At 34.3% G+C, this 19,517-nt stretch overlaps 1 protein-coding gene and 1 long non-coding RNA gene across 3 annotated transcripts in view; one reads left to right on the top strand and one right to left on the bottom strand.

Moving 5' to 3' along the window:
* LOC136043753 (suppressor of lurcher protein 1-like) overlaps window positions 1-19,517 on the bottom strand; it is an 840,975-nt gene that overhangs the window by 729,791 nt on the left and 91,667 nt on the right. The window lies entirely within an intron of this gene.
* On the top strand, window positions 272-18,026 carry LOC136043782 (uncharacterized). Its single transcript, XR_010621718.1, has 2 exons — window positions 272-391; window positions 17,861-18,026. It is a non-coding gene; the product is annotated as an uncharacterized LOC136043782 (long non-coding RNA).

Below are 19,517 nucleotides of genomic sequence, written 5' to 3'. Positions count from 1 at the left end.
TAATTACCATCCATAGCTCTTATCCTTCTTAAATATTTCCTTCTTTCTCCAAATGCAATAAAATTACTCCTCCATGACATATGACACTAATAAATTATATTAAAATTGCTTTAAACATGAAAACCCTCACCAATTCAATGTAAATAAGCAATAAAGTCTACTGGCATTTAAAACCATTTAAAAGAAATAATTTGTTTGCCAACAAACCCACGTGGCTTAGTCGGAGATTATTATCGAACGATGCGCAGTTAAAAGTCCTACTGACGTAACAACAAAATACGTCAAGGAATTGCTCGATTGTTAAAACGTAGCAGTTTCTTATAAACTATCGTGTTTAGTTTACTGTACATCTTTTTTTAAGGATTACTTAAAGATAATTCTTGTTATTAAGGTTTGTAACCTAATATAAACCATATTAAAAGTTGTGAATAACCTTTTCGGTTTATAAGATGGGAAGCAGTAGAGTCTATATGTATTTTGCTTCTTCTGTTTAAACAGCACTTATGTTTGGTATAATTCGTGTTCTATTTGAAGACACAAAAATTATTAAAAAGATGAGATACCAAAAATTATTATTTCAGGATCTTCTTCAAGTGTTGTATAATCAGTGGCGGATCCAGTTGGGGTTGCGAGTGGCGCCACCCCCCCTAACGTGTTGGTAGATTTTGGGATAATATCATGTTGCCATATTAAACATCATATTTTTCGTTGAGGGTGAATAGCTTTTCATTTTTTATGGCGGGATGGTTCCTATAACTTACTGTTTTTTGTATAAATATTTTTATATCATTTTAATTTCAACAAATTTATTAGAACTTTAACCCTTACTAGATTTTAAATTAAATTTACGACCATTTTCACAGCCTGCCTACGCCGTATAATCGTTGATCTTCCCTTTAAATTTCTGGTATTTCTTGGTTCGCAAGTTTATCGTAGTAAAATATTTTGCCCCCCCCCCTAAAAAATCCTGGATCCACCTCTGTGTATAATAACTGAGAAGGTATAAGGTAATTTGTTAATTCATTTCCAGTATTTTCTCGTATTTTTCTCCAGTATTTTCTCCAGTATTTTCCTTCTTACAAGCGAACTCGGTACAGGTGTAGAATAGCAGCTCTTCAGAAGGAGACATCCCAGGAAAAAAATAGACACATTTTATAATGCTAATTTAATGTTGATTATGTATAGATGTATGAGCAGTCCACGACATAAGGCGATATGTTAAGAAAACGATTCTTACTTCATAGTAGCACAATAATCCTAGTAAATATATTTTTCAGCGGAAGAACCTTTATTTTCACTTTTTTCCTTGTTTATCCAGTCTTTCTAAAAAAAAAAAATAATGTTTTATTGTTAATTTCTTAGAGCCTATATATCAACAGAGTATATACCCCATCCCCCAAATGTGCAAACATAGAATTGCATTCTGAATCTATAGCCTTCATTTGCATCACAAATGAACTTTAACCCCATGATGTGCAACTATATCCCCTGATTTGGATATATTAAGGGGCGGGGGTAAAGTACATTTGTGATGCAAATGAAGATTATATTAATATTCAGAATGCAATTCTATATTTGCACATTATGGGGGGGGGTATATGCTCTATTAATGTATAGGTTCTAAAAAATTCATGGATTTCTTAGGACTGTCTCTCTTTTTGTTCTTGGGCGTCTCCTTTTGCAGAACCACTATTCTAGACCTTTACCATGAACTTATGCTTTTATTACACAGGTTATGTATAAAAAAAATAGGTAAAGTAATTATGCACCTTCATTTTCAGTTGAAGCATTTTAAGGAAACAGTATAATAGCAAATTTAATAACCCTTAACGATACACTATAGAAACAATACTATTTCCAAAGATGGTGGTGGAGTCCGTGTGGATTGCGTCCCAGCCCCTCCCTCTGCTAACAGGGCCAAATAGGCCTAGACTGCGTACAAACACTCTTCCGATTTTTTTTTTTTTTTTTTTTTTTTTTTTTTTTTTTTTTTTTTTTTTTTTTTTTTTTTTTTTTTTTTTTTTTTTTTACTGACATTATTTTACATTACAAACCAAACTGTTGATGAGAAGTACATAAAAAAAGGTGGTACTAGTCTATTATCCCAACCACGTTCCAGAAGCGAAGTTAGGTTAAGCATAATGAAACATACCAAAACCTGATGAAAATATAATACTTAGATGAAGACCTTGAGTGTGGTTGGGATCACAGACAGGTACGAAAAATATAATTTAAGACAACATACAAGTAAAGTTTGTATACATAAAGGGCTATATATGGCCCTGCTTCGTGATTGGAGCAGGCTGGAACGCAATTATCACGTTAAACCAAAGGTGCATGATCAATATGACCGTAAAGAGTAACGCACTAATCGTGCAGTTTATATCCTTTTTTGAACTGACCAATAGAGCAAAATTCTTATTTCATTATGCTTAAAACAGTTCATTTGTTGAATTTTAGGTTGCTTCCTGTTTAACTGTATCCTCTTCTCTCCCCCTCCCTTCTAATGCCTAGATATAGCCTAACGCCTGTATCCGAAGTCTGCTAATTTTTTGTATGCCAAATAATGCCAATTTTGCAACAAAAAAATCAACAGAGTAGGGATATATCCATGCACCAGCGAGGGGACTGGATCCATCAAAATGGAAGCGACACTGAAAATAGCGGAAATCCAATAAACAGAAATTTACTGAATGTAGTTAAGCAAGAAGAGTTGTAGTTAAATTTGTTATTAGGCCTACGCTATTCAGTTCAGAAGATGATGTAAACTGCCCTGTTCCCAGCAGTGATTAAGCTTAAAACTAATAGAAATTTACCTCAATGCGACAAATTGCCGAGTTGTTACGTCTTTGCGTTTAAGTTATATTCTCGTTGAAACAACAAATTTGTGCGTGAGCAGGAATTTTTCAAGCCCAGTTATTAAAAAAAAATCTAGTAATTTGAACGAGAAAACACCGATAGAACAAAATTTTAGATTCTAGGGGAGATTCTAGCCCCAATGTTCAAGGCCTACGCTCGTTTATAATAAATAAACTTCATGTATATTTTCGGAAACCGACTTTTGGAAATTGACAGATATTCTGGCCAATTTGGTCAAAACACTGTCTTGCACTACAAAACTGCGGGGCATTGTAAGTAATTGAGGCGCACTCTTATTTACTACTTAAAGAAGTGACTAGAATAAAACTAGCGACTAGAAAATGAGGAGCTGGATTTCCCGACATTATTTAAAAAACGATCAGCAATTAAATAAGAAACAAGTTTTTTCAACTGAAAGTAAGAAGCAGCATTAAAACCTAAATTTTGTTTTAATTATTCAGACCTACTTCTTTCCCTCTTTTCCCTTAAAATAGGGGGCATTTCTACGCGACCGAATTTGACCGATTTTTGGTATCTTATTAAGCAAATATTTATGAGCATTTTGGTGCCAAAATGTTTTTTTTACTCTTTTTCTCTTACTCAAATGCCAAGGTTTGGCCTTTTTTTCGTATCCTCTAATTTTTCTAGAGTAAAATGATGTCTCTCTTCTAAATGGGCGGGACTAAGGGAGATTTGACATTTAGTAAATTAGCTCTAGGTAAATTAGATAATATAAAAAATGTTCAACTGAAAGTAAGGAGAAACATTAAATCATAAAACGAACAGAAATTATTCAGTATAAAAGGGGATTGCCCCCTCCTCAAAATCTCACTCTTCACGCTAAAGTTTTTCGGCGCTTTAAAAAAAAATTACTTGTTGTTCTAATTAAACATTTTTTAGTACTTTAGAAAAAAAGCTTCTTACTGTTCCAATTAAACGAAAATAGTGATTTGGAAAGCGTCCTTAAAGAATTAAGACAAAATTTAAACTTTAACGTAAAGAGCGAGATGTTGAAAAGGGGACAACCCCACTTACATGCATAATAATTTCTATTCGTTTTAAGTTTTAATGTTGCTCCTTACTTTCAGTTGAAAAAAACTTGTTTTTTATTTAATTTCTGATTGTTTTTTAAACAATGCTAGCATATCTGGCTCCACGTCCACAGAAAAATGCCCCTCCAACGGAAATATGCTCATGACAATTCAATCTGGGTGAAAATTTACACCGGACAATAACCCTTAACATCTCCATGCGTAAAATTTAGTCAGTAAAGATAAAGTAAGACTTATAAAGAAACTTCCGTCTCCATAGAAAATTCTGCCCGTGCTAAATCCCTCCAGCCGAAAATTCATCCTCCGCTTCCTACCCGATAAATTTATGCATACTTCTCAATAACAAATACTATACGTAAACAATGGGCAAATTTTATAACTTAAAGACCTTGCCCCAGGGGCTGTGGGGATTATGCTATCTCCAAAGACATAGTTATTCGATCTTTCAACTATGCTGATCTAATAGCTGTCTGAAAATTTTGATCAGACGATTTTGGGAAAAAAAAGTGGCATGGGAGTGGGCTTAGCTACCCCTCTTTATTTTGTTCACTTAAAAGGGCACTAGAAATTTTTATTTCTACTAGAATGAGACCTCCCCCAAATTCTAGGCCCACTGGGTGATACGATCACCATCGGGAAAAACAATAACTAAACACTATCTTTCTTCAGACAAAAAAAAATACAAAATTCCACATTTTTGAGATAGGAGCTTAAAACCTCTAAATAAAGGTTCTCTGCTACGCTGAATCTGATGGTGAGATTTTCATTAAGATTATATGACCTTTAGGGAGTGTTTACCCCTTTTTTTCGAAAATATGAAACTTTTTGCATGCTCGTAACCTTTGAATGGTAACATTAAACTTAATGAAACTTATATATTTGGAATCAAGATAAAAATTTGATTCTTTTGATATATCTATTGGCATGAAAATTTTGTTTTCTAGAGTTTTGATTACTATTGAGCTGGGTCGCTCCTTACTTACAGTTTGTTTCCACGAACTGTTTGATGTCATCATTTAAAGATTAAATTTGGAGCATTTTGACATGTCCTTTTCTATTTGTAAGAATTTTTTCAAAATATTGCCTTTAATCGTTAAATTGTCAAAAAAAAGAAAAGAAAGCACAACTTGACATGAAAAGGAAAATTTTTGACACAATTTGGAAATATTATCCCTTCAATTCTGCTTCAGAAACAAAGTTTGGTAACAGTTTGGCCTAATTTTATGCCTTAAAAGAAACTACATTACTTTTAGATATTTAATTGAACAATGTTCAAACATGAGCTAATGGTTTAACTTTTTCTTTTAAGAAATAGGTCTGATCTTTGGTTTCTAACCCTGATTAAATAATATAAAAAAAGTTTGTTAACTGAAAGTAGAGTTGTGAGAAAGAGTCAAACCTTATCGTAAAGAGCGGGGCGTTGAGGAGGGGACAGCCCGTCTCATATACTGATAACTTCTGTTCGTTTTAAGTTTTAATGTCGCTCCTTACTTTCAGGTAAAAAATAATTGTTTTTTTATTTAGTTTTTGCACGTTTTTTTAATTAATACAGGTTTTGATTGTGGCTTACTGTACATGAATGATAACAACGAAATTTGCATATTAGTTTTACTTTTTTTGGCTAAATGGTTTTCTCAAAATTTTGGTCAGACGATTTTGAGAAAAAAGGGTTCGGGGAGGGGGTCTAGATGTCTTCTAATTTTTTTGGTTGCTTAGAAAAGCCAATATAACTTTAGTCTTATTTACGCACGTTTTTATTAGTAATAATTATGCTTAAATTACAAATTAATTTCCGTTACGAACTTCTATACTCGTATATATTTATTATGTATATAAGGGGGTTCGCCCCCTCATCAATACCTTGCTCTTTACACTAAAGTTCTAATCTTGTTCAAATTCTTTAAGAATGATCCTTGAATCACAAAGTCTGTTTAATTAGAATAAATAGCTCTTTGGAATTACTAAAAATACTTTAGCGCAAAGAGTGAAGCATTGCGGAGGGGACGAACCCCTCATATAACTAATAATTTCTGTTCGTTTTATCTTTCAATGTTGTCCCTTACTTTCAATTGAAAAAACTTGTTGTTTTTAATTTAATTTCTGAACGTTTTTAAATTAATGTAGGTTTTGATTTTGGCTCACCGTACATGAATAGTTAAAACAAAATTTGCATATGAATTAAAATTATTTTGGCTAAATGGCTTTCTCTAAGTTTTTATCGGACGGTTCTCAGAAAATAGGGGCGGGGCAGGGGGCCTAGTTGCCCTCCAATGTTTTGGTTACTTAAAAAGGCAACTAGAACTTTTAATTTTATTTACGAGCGTTTTTGTTAGTAATAAATATAAGTAACTTACAAATTAACTTACGTAACAAACTTCTATATTTGTGTATTTTTATTAAGTATATGAGTGTGTTCCCCCCCCCCCGTCAATACCTCTCCCTTGACACTAACGCTTGAATGTTATCCCAATTCTTTGAGAATGACCCCTAATCACGACTGGCCGTAGAATAAATAGCTGAAAATACTAAAAATACTTTAGGGTAACGAGCGAGGTATTGAGGAGGAGACGAATCCCCTTATATACATAATAATTGCGGTTCCTTTTAAGTTTTAATGTTGCTCCTTACTTTAAGTTAAAAAACTTGCATTTTTATTTCATTTCTCGTTTTTTTTAATAACGCTTGAAAATCCAGCACCCCTTCATGAAAATTCTCTTCCCCAATGATAAATTCATCCATGAAAAGATCCTCTCACATAACCTTCTCCCCCAACCCCGACCCTCAGTGCCAGAAAAAATCGCCCCTGAAAACGTCAGTATACTTCCCAATTACCAATACTATATGTAAACGATTGGCTAAGTTCATGCCTTGCAGCCCTTTCCCCAGGGACAGTGGGGAATTAAATAGTCCTTAAAGACATAGTTCTTAGATTTTTCGACTATGCTGAACAACATGGCTATCTCAAAACTTTGATCCGGTGACTCTCGGGAAAAAAGAGCGTGGTAGGGGCTTAGTTCTTCTCCAATTTTTTGGTCACTTAAAAAGGGCACTAGAAATTTTAATCTCCATTAAAATTTGCCCTATTGTGATGTTGTAGGACCACTGGATCGATACGATCATCCCTGGAAAAAAAACAAATAAACATGCGTCCATGATCTTTCATTTGGCAAAAAATACAGAATTCCATATTTTCGCAGATAAGAGCTTGAAACCTCTCAGTAGGGTTTTTTTTACTTTCGGTTACTATTTAGCCTGGTCGCTCCTTACTGTAGGTCGTTACCACGAACTGTTTGATTTCAGTGCTCCCGTGTGCCACATGAACTCCCACTCCTATCACCCCTTTATTGGGTTCGGGTTCATATCTTTCCTCCTTTGCCCTTACCTCTGACAGACCTGACGGACCCTTGAGAAATATATTATACATAAAACTTACTCCTAACAATAAATTTTAGGGGCTTCTGGTAAATATCGAAAGAAAATTCTTCTGAGCTTTATACCTAAAATTTAGAACTCTCTATACCCGAGTCAGAAACCAGTCAACAACATGTTTATCGTCATTCACATTCTTCCACGTAGAATTCAGTGTGAAATAAGCGATGAATATTATTTCAGCCACCGCAACGGCACATATTTTGTCGCTTCAGCAATGAGCTTTGAAAGTTAGTCAAAACTATCTTAACTAGATATTGCAGCACGGCCAAGTCACTGACCCAGATTTATTGACTCATTTCCAATTTTACCATAATTTTACCTAATTTTTCCAAGTTAGTCAAAGCTATCTTAACTAGATCTTGCAGCACGGCCAAGTCACTGACCCAGATTTATTGACTCCTTTCTAATTTTACCATGAGTTTATCCGATGCTAATGACACCATGGCAATTCGGAAATACTGTATGAGCACTCAATATCTCACTAATTTTAAAATTGGAGATAATTATCCCATTCAGAAACTATCTAAATACATAACATTGGCTCGTCCAAATATGGCATATCAGTAGAGTGGGGGAGCTCTTCCGGCCAGAGCCTCCCAAAATCATGGTCTTTTACGTTTGCTTCAATATTGTTTTGCAAGATTTTTATTTTAACATCCATATCAGAAGTAATCCACCATAAAAAAAATCCACGTTATTTAATTTAGCTAAAGAAAAAGGAAAAAGTAATTGGGAAATGGACCTTCTGGCCAGTGATGTTAAAAGGAGGAAAATATATCTAGGATATATTGCCTTATAATCCAGCAAGACGTCCTCATTTCAAAAAAAAAATCAAACAAAATATATAATGCGGACTTCAAAGGAAAAAAATCAGGAAGCAGAGAAAAAACCAAAGAACTAAAGAAATAACAAAATTAACCCTGAACAAAGATAAATAAATAAAATCTCCAGACAGGCAAATATTATAGTATCAACTATACAAATGTGTTTTCTCAGGACACGTGCAAACTTACCTCTGCTGTTTCTTAGAACTGTGAAATAGAACCTAAAAACAAACCTGCTTGCGTATTCAGCCTAGTAGCCAATTCTTCTATTGAATTAAATACAAAATAACCAGTTTTTTCAACTGAAAGTAAGCAGCAACATTAAAACTTAAAGCAAACAAAAATTATTACGTATATGAAGGGAATTGCCTCCTCCTTAACGCCTCGCTCTTTACGCTAAAGTTTTTAGTACTTTTAAAAAAGCTTATTTTTTTTTTAACTAAGCGAACCTTGTGTTTCAGGATTCGTTCTCTATGAATTAGGAAAAAATTCAAATTTTAGCGTAAAGAGCAAATTTTTGAGGAGAAGGCAATTTTTGTTGTTACTGTAATAATTTATGCTCGTTTAAAGTTTTTAATGTTGTTCCTTGCTTTCAGCTATTTATTAAAAAAAAAACTATTGGTTCTAATTAAATCCTTTGAGATTCAAGGGTTATTCGTAAGGAACTGGAACAAAATTCGGACTTTAGCGTAAAAAGTGAGGTTTTAACGAGGGTTGAACCCCCTCATATACGCAAAAATTTCTGTTCGTTTTAATTTTTGATGTTGCTCCTACTTTCAGTTGAAAAAACTTGTTTTTTCATTTAATTGGTATCGAAATTCCGTTTTTGAATTTCAGTTATTATTGAGCCGTGCTGTTCCCTAGTTACAGTTCGTTACCAAAAACTGTTTGACCGAGATTGCTAATAGAGGGATGTTCAGAGTATATATCTGGCTCTCTATTCTTTCTGGGACTCTTCTCAGGATATACGTTTTTCCGCACTGTTAACCGGAACCTAAAAACAATCCCGCCAATACAAGCAGACTAGCCGAACAAAGATAAGTTGAGAACCAATCCAAATAGACAAACTGTATAATAGAATTGAGTTACTCCAAAAAGTAAACCGAATGTAAAATTCCAAGCCTACTCTCTGAAAAACTTGACTAAAGATGTGTTTTTTCCCATTTTTACCCCTCCCAAAGAAACTGTCCTTTTGGTCATCTATGCTCTTTTGGTTGTTTACTGTTTTTTCATACAAGTGTACAGGAATTAACCTCTCCTCTTGTAAGCTAGCCTCCATTGCGTCCTACCATGCATGTTTGTTCTCGGTCCGTACCTCTATTTCTGCTTCCGGTATATAGGAACTGGTGTTGGGCGTATACTCTTCGGGTCGTTTAGCCAAGTTCCAAGGCTGAAGAAAAGAAAACATTTTTCAATGCTGCCATTTCGACATCAAATAAACTTCAATTTGGACCTTCCGGGAAAATCCAGAACTACATAAACTTTAGAAAAATTACACAACTTGACAGAAAATTAGTAAAATTGCCCCAGTGCTAAGTTGGGATCATGAGTAGACTCAGCCAATCAATCAAATAACTTTATTTATATCAAATAATCAATACATGTATCTCTTTTAACATCCTCACAAAGCCAATGCGTGTACTGGGGTCATTTATGCATGGTTCAAATATGTTTGTTTTAACAATTTCTCCAATATTCTCTTATATTTTTTAACATAATATGCCTGTATTTAGGACTTCTTCAAATCTGTTACTGCCCCAAAATATTTTTCTGTGTTTGTGCCTACTTAGTATATGTGGTTGCACCCCCTTCCCTAACTGGCCAAAGAGTTTGAGATAATATTGTGGTTTGGATTTCAGGCTATTGAAGATGAGCAAATACAAGGCAAACTGGAAAAAAAAATTAACCAAGAAAAAACGAGGACAACCCCAGCCAGTGGCACAAAGAAGAACAGTCTGCAAATCAGGGCCGTTTCTAGTTTATTATTTTTTTCGGGGGAGGGGGTGCAAAAAATTGGGGGAGGGGTAACAAAAAACTACAATACGAACCAAAAATTTGTTTATATGCATTTTTGTTAAATTTTTACGAGTTGGACAAACATTTTACGGGAGGGGTCAAACCCCCTAATCCTTCCCTGGTAGATACGGCCTTGGTGCAAGTATTTCGGTTGAAAATTTTGTTAAATCGTTTTTCGTGCGAGAAATGAAGAAAAACACTGATAAAAGTCCTCAGGCGAAACAAAATTAAGCCAAACCACAAAAACAAACACTAAAATAAATAAAAGAGGTCCTCTCTAAGAAACGGTGAAAGGGTGACTCGTTGTTTTTTTTTTGTTTGTTTTTTTCCCGAGGACTTTCATTAGTTTGTTCTTCTCATTATTTGGTCTTTTGAGCACTGAGTTCGACCAACATATTTGCTCACTATTCTTCTTTGTCTCACTGGCTTGAATCATCCTCGTTTCTTCTTCGTAACAACTTTTAATTTTATTCTGTCATGCTTAACTTTTACTGCGGCATCTGGCGACTTCATTGAGAAGCGGGAAATTGGCAGTTTTAAAGGGGGTAATTCACTATTTACAATAAATAATATGCATAAAATCATGATCTGGTATATATTCCAAACTATTAATAGGGTAAAACTGCACATTTAGGGACTTTTCCCTATCTCGGAAATTTGAGTAAGCAAGTGAAATTTTCAGGAATGAATCTAAAGCCAAAATTATGTCATGGATAGGTGTTTTAAGGATGAAAAAGATTAGATGATTTCATTAAAAACGCCAAAAGCTAGATGGCGCTAGCATTTTTTCGGCACCAGCACCGTTCGACTTTCTAGTTTCCCATCCTTTTTTTTTATCTGAATAGTCAAATTAGCTGCTATTTTCAAATTTCATTGAATTTTATATCAGCCGCCATGAAAAAGCAAAAATAATGACAATCCTTAAATAATTACACAACTTAGTGAAACATCAGTAAAAGTTACTCAACTTCGAACTTGGGTTCATGGGTATACACAATCGATGTCCTAACCTTTCCATTCAGTGTTACAGCAAAAATGTCTAAGTCTTCAAATTATTGCAAAAGATATTTTGTTCTGTTAGTTTTTGGCAAAGAGTTTAAATTACGCAGAAAGTTCCATTTGTGTTTTTAGCTGCGTGACGTATTAATTACGCAATGACTTTGTATTCATATTTTGAACTTGACATACATTTGCTATTTAAAAACCCACGAAGTGCGAACTATAGTGAAACTCTTCTGAATAGACGCATTTTAAATTTGAATGTGCGTCTAATTACAAGGTTTCGCATATTGTGACAATTACTTGTAAGTTATAGAGGGGATTTCCCTAAAGGGATTGACAGACAGAGTATTTTCTTCCACCGTTTTGAGAGCGTACACGTGCTAAATGAAAAGCTGGCTTTTTAACAGCAACGCTGACACTCTTTTGGCAGAACAATCATTTTTAAAAGCACGGACGCTTAATAAAGACAATTTCCTTTGTAAAACCATCAAATAGGTTATTAAGTGAGTAACTCCGTAGATATTATATTTAAAATATTCGAACATAGTCATAAAATCTCTCAAACTTAAAAGTCAGCCTGGTACTTACGTCTTATTGCTACCCCACTCAAGTTCTTCATCTGAGAATTACGCTTTGGATATGTCTCAGAAAACCGGTTTCATAGTTGCAAAGTGACCGATGATACAATGCACTGGACTTGTATAATTTGGGCTATATATTCGCACATTAGGGAGGGGGGTAGGTTAGGTTACATTAAGCTACTTTATCCCCCCTCCCTGAAGTGCAAATATGTAGCCCAAATTAATTATTATATAAACTAAAAGCTATATGAAGGATATATTTCATTTGGACTAACCTAACTTCACTCTTAGAGTGGGATGGCTAAAAGGCATAAGTATCGTCAGCCTAAAAACTCTCAAAATGGATGTCGACTTAGAAAAAATCTTAGTTGTAAATCTGGCGTATACGGCTGTATTGAATTAGTACGGCCGTTGTTAGCTTGAAAAACATTACGTCTGTCCAGTTTATAAGTGATAGAATGTCAATTTTTCTTCGGTCCACCGTTTCATATTTTAGCTCGTATTTTAGAGTTTTAACATAATATAATTTGAAACCCTCTAATAATATTTCGGCTGAAAAAACATTATTATAACCCGACTCCTGCCAGAAAATGTATAAAACCATACGTAAGATAGCCATTTATTTTGTGGTATCGAAAAGTTTTAGCTGACTCTACCAGTTCCTGATGTTCTTAAGTCAAGCCTACTTACCGAAGCTATCGAAGCTGATATACAAACGCGAGAAAATAATTACTGTATCATATTATTTCATTTTTCTGTGCTAATAACTTTTGAACGGTAACTATTAGATTTAATGAATTTGATTATTCTAAATTACCATAATATCAATTTCTGGATGTAGATTGCGTAACGTAGTAGCATTTCTTGGGTTAGATTTGTCATTGCTATTGACGATGGTGGCGCTTCACTTACCATTTTTAACCACGAGAGTCTTGATTGTCTTTGATAACTGATCGTTTTGTATGGGCTGCATATGTTTAAGGACGAATGCTTCTACGTTTTGTATCCTCAGAAAAACTGGGATCTTATATACACAGATTTTTGGCAATTTCAAACAGACCGGCTGCCTCTGAATTTTCGCTAAGCAGTATTTTTCTTATACTTGCACCCAATTTGTTCTTTCTGGCTCAGAATAGCCGAAAATAATACTCTTTCGTCACTTTAGTGCCATAAAAAGACAAATAAAACTTTTATTTTGGGTTGAATAAACCATCTCAAGATATTCTTTGACCACTGGTCCAATATGTTTATTCTGGAGGGGGAGGGGGTAATAACCAAGCATCCATGGCTATGGCTTTTGCAAAAAAAAAGCAAAAACAAAAAGTAATTCAGTATACAGACAACTGGAACTTCGACTTAGGGGTCCTGTGACCTATAGAAATCCATTGTGTTATTTGATAAATAATTCCCTCTTTTTAGCTGTATTTGGAATTAAAGCCCAGGCCCCTGGCACTCAGCACGCAGCAGGCTTGTATATATTTGATTATCTAACTTTGTATTAGCATAATCATCGCATTTTTGTTTAGGTTTAAGTAATGGGGTGTCAAATCAGCTATTATAATTTAATCCAATTTCAACTTCCTATTAATACATCAAAGAGTCATCCATTTGTAGGACTTGTGTTCTTCTTGGACTCGTTGTGATTCTCACTGTTGCTTCTCTTTTAACAGTAGATTTCATTTGCAACTCGATGTGATCATCCTTGTCGCTTATCTTCTAACTTAAGATTTCCTTGTCCATTATTTTCATTTGGGATTCGTTGTTATGCTTGTTGTCACTTGTCTATTAGCAGCAAATTTTTTTGCGCTTCATTTTCGTGTATCTTTACCTCAAAATTTGTTCAAGATCGCATGTAGTAAACACACGACGTCATAAAACAAATTTCTTCTCCAGTTCCCAAGTGGTTATAGTTTTGCTTTAATTGCGTTGTTACATAATTCAGTTACAACCAGGAATGTTCCATTGCCTATGCCTCTGAAATACTTAAATTATGCATTGGCATTATTATAATTTTTTTCTCTGGTTTCAGGTTTTGGGTGGCAAATCAACAATTTCAGGTGAATTAAGAAATTCCGGAGTAAAATCAATTCTTCCTCTTTATCCTTTAAAGACGCTAAAATAACACGTTTCTTATTCCATTGTAATTAAATTTTATGTTAATTAAATATTAAATAAAATATTAAATTTTATGTCATTAAATTTATTCTGAAATGTTTAAATTGCACAGCAGCATAATTATCGTGTCATTCTTTAGTTCTGAGTCAAGTTTTCGTTAGCAATTCAAAGTGACTTTTGCTGTTTCTTGTTCCGTGACTTTATCTTTAGCTGTTCAGAATCATACCCCATTGAGTAATTTTCCTCGTGTCATAGATACTAAAAACCAATTCCTCCTTCCAGCTAATCTTTCAGATATTCACACTCATTAATCTAACACGTTCCTTCATTCTATTGTAATCATCCCTGTCGCGTTTCTTCTAACCACAGATTTTGTTGTCCATTTATTTCATTTGAGGTTCCCTGTGATGCTTCTTGTCGTATGTCTTCTAGCCGAAGAGCTCACTTGCACTTCTTTTTCGTGCATCCTAAACTCAGACATTTTTACATGCCTCTTGCTTTAGCGGTTGGGATTTATTTAAGCTCCTGTATAATTTAGCATGACGTCAAAGACACACAAAAAACTTCTTTCTCTGCTTTTCCCCAGTTTTATTGCCCTTTTTAAGGGACCAAAAAATTGGAGTGACCAACACTTCGAAAATATAGGTTCAATGACTATCTTAACTTTTTGACTATCTACCTAGTCATCGGATCAAAATTTCAAGATAACCATTTTGTTCAGCATACTCAAAAAATTTAATAACTATGTCTTTGAGGACGACTTAATCCCCCACATTCCCCAGGGGAAGGGCTGCAAGTTATGAACCTAGCCGATTGTTTACATATTGTATTGGTTACTGGGAAGTATACAGACCTTTTCAGGGGGGATATTTTCTGGTTGTGGGGAGGAGGTTACGTGAGAGGATCTTTCCATGGAGGAATTTATCATGGGGAAAGAGAATTTTCATGAAGAAGCGCTGGATTCTCCAGCATTAAAAAAAACAATGAGAAATTAAATTATCATAATATATGAGGGGGTTTTCCCCCTCCTCAATACATCGCTCTTTACGCTAAAGTGTTTTTAGTAATTAAAAAAAGTGCTATTTATTCTAATTAAACGACCTTTGTGACTCAGGGGTCACTCTTACAGAATTGGAACGAAATTCGAACTCTAGTGTAAAGAGCGAGGTATTGACGAGGGGGCGAACCCCTTCATATACGTGATAAAAATATACAAATATATTGCGTAAAAAGTTTATTGCGTAAGTTAATTTGTAACCTATGTATATTTATTACTAATAAAAAAAGTTCTTAAAATAAAACCAAAATTTCTAATGGACTTTTTAAGTAATCATAAAAACTGGAGGGCAACTAGGCCCCCTCCCTCACCCCTTTATTCTTAAAATAGTCCGATAAAACTTTGAGAAAGCCATTTGGCCAAAAAAGTAAAATTAATATGCAAATTTTGTTTTAATTATTTATATACGGTGAGCCAAAATCAAAAACTGTATTAAGTTAAAAACATTCAGAAATTAAATAGAAAAAAGCGACTTTTTTCAACTGAAAGCATGGAACAACTTAAAAACTTAGAACGAACAGAAATTTTTACTTATATGAGGGTTTCGTCCCCTTGTCAATACCTCGCTCTTTACTCTAAAGCAGTTTTAGCAATTTCAAAAGAGCTATTTTTTCTAATTAGACGGAAAGAGCTATTTTTTTCTAATTAGACGGCCTTTGTGATTCACGGGTCTTTCTTATAGAATTGGAACAAAATAAAACTTTAGTTTAGCGTAAAAAGCGGGGTATTGAGGAGGGGGCAGCCCTTTCATATAAGGAATAATTTCTTGTTCGTTTTCAGTTTTAACGTCACTCCTTAATTTCAGTTAAAAAAATTGTTTTTTCTATTTAATCTAAAATTGGTCGAACATACCTAACTTCAAATGGTCAAATTAACTAACTTCACCTTCGGTTGAAGGTGGGGCGGATGGGGGAGGGGTTGAAGAGACTAAGAAGTTGGCATTGAAAGGGGAGGGAGAAGGTGCTTAAGGGCATAGATTGTGCCTCCGTTAATACAGATTGAAAACCATTACATAATTCCACTCTAGACAAGGTACAACATGTCTTCTTATCTTCTAAAATGGTGGTGGGGACATGGAGGGGGATATCTCCTCCGTGTCTTAAATTATACAAATTGAAAATAATTACATCTTTTTTAATTCAAGCGCGTAATATGACTAAATCACTTTAAAAAAAAATGGAAGCGAGAGGATGGCGACTGTCAGAAGTGCTATCAAACAATGTGCAACATGCCTACCTAACTGCTGAGAAGTTGGCAACGAATGGGTAAGGAGGATGCTAGGGACCCACTCTGCTTATGCCTCCAGTTGTATAGATTGGAAATTCTTGCATGACTTCACATCTAAGTGTTTGTCCTTGACCAATTTTGGTTCAAACAAGGTGTAGTATGCAGTATGCCTTTGGACCTCCAGTTACAGTACTCAAACAAGTTGTTTCACCTTATTTCAAACAAGGTGGAACACTCCTGCCTTTCTGCTGAAAATTTAGTTGTAGGAGAGTTGCAATGTTAGAGGGGTCACAGATCCATTTCGGCTCTTCAGTCAGACTAATTGAAAATCTTGTATGATTCCGGTCGAAAAGGGACAAGATGCCTTTATTTTTCCCAAAAGATGGGATTTAAGGAGGGCCAAATATATAAAAAGGGCCAAGGACGGAGTTACTGCCTCTAAGTTGTTTTTGCAACGAATCAAGCGCTCGATCCTATTTAGCAGTCATTGTCTAATTTTTTTTTCCCAGTGAGTATTGCAAAAAAGAAGTTGTTAGCCCCTCAAACTTTCAAAATGCTTTACCTCATGTGCGAATTAAAAAAAAACTGATGCAATATACGTTCATCATTTCTTTAAGGAGTAATGACCAGTGTTGAAAAGGAAATTATATCTCTTTCAGTTTAAATGTTTATTGTCTTGCCGTCACAACTTTATAATATAGCCTACCTAATGCCAACTTCTTATTACCAAGAAAGGAGAAAGGAGAATTTTCATTTTTGAAGCAGTGGGAGAATTATTAAAGCTAAGGAGGTATTGTGATACGATTCCCCTAACTGAATCCCAAACACAGAAAACAGAAGTCATGTTAACTGAAATTCAACACAAAAATGATTTGTGAAAGTAGATGGCAGGATTTTCGTGGGAAAGTCGAGGAAATGCTCTTTTGTGGGGGTGTAAGTTTTTCTAGTTTTAGATTTTGAGATGGCAGGAATAGGGATCTGGGAATCGATAGATATCCAAGCACTTGTGCGTTTTAGATTTGGAACTGCCGCCTGCTAGCGTGTACTCAACAGAGCTTTTCACTCGACAGCAGAAACATGGCTTGAAGAATCCGAAGCTGAGCGGAGCAACTTCAGAGATTCTTTCTGAAAATATTATAAAATTCTACTTGAGCTTTTATACCGTAGGTTGACTCAATGACAAGCGAAAATCGTCTTTTTTGCACCAGGCAAGGATTATTAAATAATTTCCGAGCATTTTATATCCTAAGCATTAATTTGGTCAGAGGTTCATACTTTCTATACAAACCGCTGAAACTAGCGATAGGCTCGTGTGATAAAACTGAAACCGGGAGCATAAGAAAAATAGAACAGAACCGGAATATTGTTCCTGCAACACAATAAAGATACCGAAAATGAGTCATATTGAAGTTTTATATTAATTAATACCCTTATAAAGTTCTATTGAATAAATATAACAATAAAAATAATTAAAAAATAAGATATATATGAAAAACCCAAAATGTCTAATATCATTCTCAGCTTAAGATCTTGACCTTGATTATGTTATTTCTATATTTTCTTTTCACTTAGAAATGGTTAAACTCAATATTGTTGCATTTGTTTAAAGTCGATCCTCTTTTTTATGGAGATTGGAAATAATGTGACGTCCAGAAGCTATACATCTCTATTTATTCTCTTTCCTCTTTTTTTCAGAACCTAGAAACAACCATGGCCGGTCAATCTAACGATGTTTGAATATTGACGATGCCATCACAAAGATTTTTAGATGTGGAAGAAATTTTAGTCGCCATTCTTCTTACTTACTTATGTTCAATATGAAAATTGTATAAGATAATTAAATTGTATGAGTTAGTTAAAATATGGCTATGGTAAATTGCACACATATAAATTAACGAAACAATATATAATTTAGTTCCCTAGCATATCACACCTTTAAAACTAACTTATAACAAATACACGTTATTAACGAACGTGCATTTTTACTTGGTTTTGATGCTATTGCTGACTGAAGCTCGGAATATTGTTATTCTTTAATTTTGTGAGAAACTTAGTCTAATTTTTGGATAAAAATTGATAGAAAGTTATTGGATTGACCTTCATGAGTCTTTTAACTTCTATCATTTTATTTTTTCGTTCTTGCAACATTGCAACATTGAAGTGTAATTGCCGAATTTTCAAGAAAAACAACAACAAAAATCAATTGAATTCAAAGTTTTTTTTTCCAAGCCTAATAACAAACTTTCAGATAGGCTAATGAACTGAGGCTGTTACATAAACATAAATCTTGCCCACCCCGGAAACACTTATTTGGCGGGATAATCAGCCTTCACATACAAATCGTTAAACAATAAATGTAGAATAAAGATGAATCCATCCAAAATCCTCCAAAAAAAACCTTTGCCTTTCTTCTCATTATCTAGGGAAAACCTAATATCTGATAGCCAGAATAAGGTGTGAATTTAAGAATCACAGTGTGTTTAGGCAGTTAAAGACTTTTGGACAAAGTTTAATTTCTGATTTAAAACCTGGTAATTATTCAGATTTTGCAAACAGGAAGTTTATATTAATGTAATCTTGTATATTTTGCGATTCTTTCTAATTTTTTCTACACTTCGTGTAAAGCTCGTTTTTGTTTTCTAAAGAAGGTAAGATACAACATTATGAAAATTAAGCTTAGAACTTGCATTTATTGTCTCCTAGTGAATGAAGGTACCTCAAGGGAAAACACTCACAGGCGAGGGCGCCGGGATAGCCTGCTCTCCTAGAAGAATCGAATATTTTTAAGTTTTGGTTTTCAAACAAATTCTTTGGGGAGGATTTGACTCGTATCTTCCTAATTTTTTTAGTCTGCCGTGTTCTTGACAATTGTTTTATTTCTCTTTCTTTTGTTTAAATTGAAGTCACTCTGTTGCTTTCACGAGCAAAATATTCGTCATGAATTTTCCCCTCTGAGCTTCACTGGCCTAAAATCAAATGGTTATTGCTTCAAATTGTTTGCTGAGTTTTTACCTACCACTTTGATAATCCTTCCCCCTCCCCCTCCATCAACCGTGCGCGACTGGATAAATTACTAAAAAATTAGCACTTTGCAGAAAATGTAATATAAGTATAGAACATGAATATTTATACTATTAATCTCTTATTATTTAATTTCTTCGTACAAAGAAAAAGGAAAAAGGTACGTTGCATTTGGACCTACCCAATATCTACTTATAATATGCACACGGCTATTGTTTTCAATCTTCCATGTTTTTCAGATTACGATTATTGGTGCGTGTAAATCATATGTTTGTTATTTTCAATCCACATGGTTTACAGGAATAGCAGCAGTAATAGCGTAACAAGCCTT

This window comes from Artemia franciscana, chromosome 2 (genome assembly GCF_032884065.1).
Source record: "Artemia franciscana chromosome 2, ASM3288406v1, whole genome shotgun sequence".
NCBI classification, from domain to species: Eukaryota; Metazoa; Arthropoda; class Branchiopoda; order Anostraca; family Artemiidae; genus Artemia; species Artemia franciscana.
The sequence above is the reverse complement of the archived record's forward strand: the minus strand, read 5'-3'. Positions and strand labels throughout refer to the sequence as shown.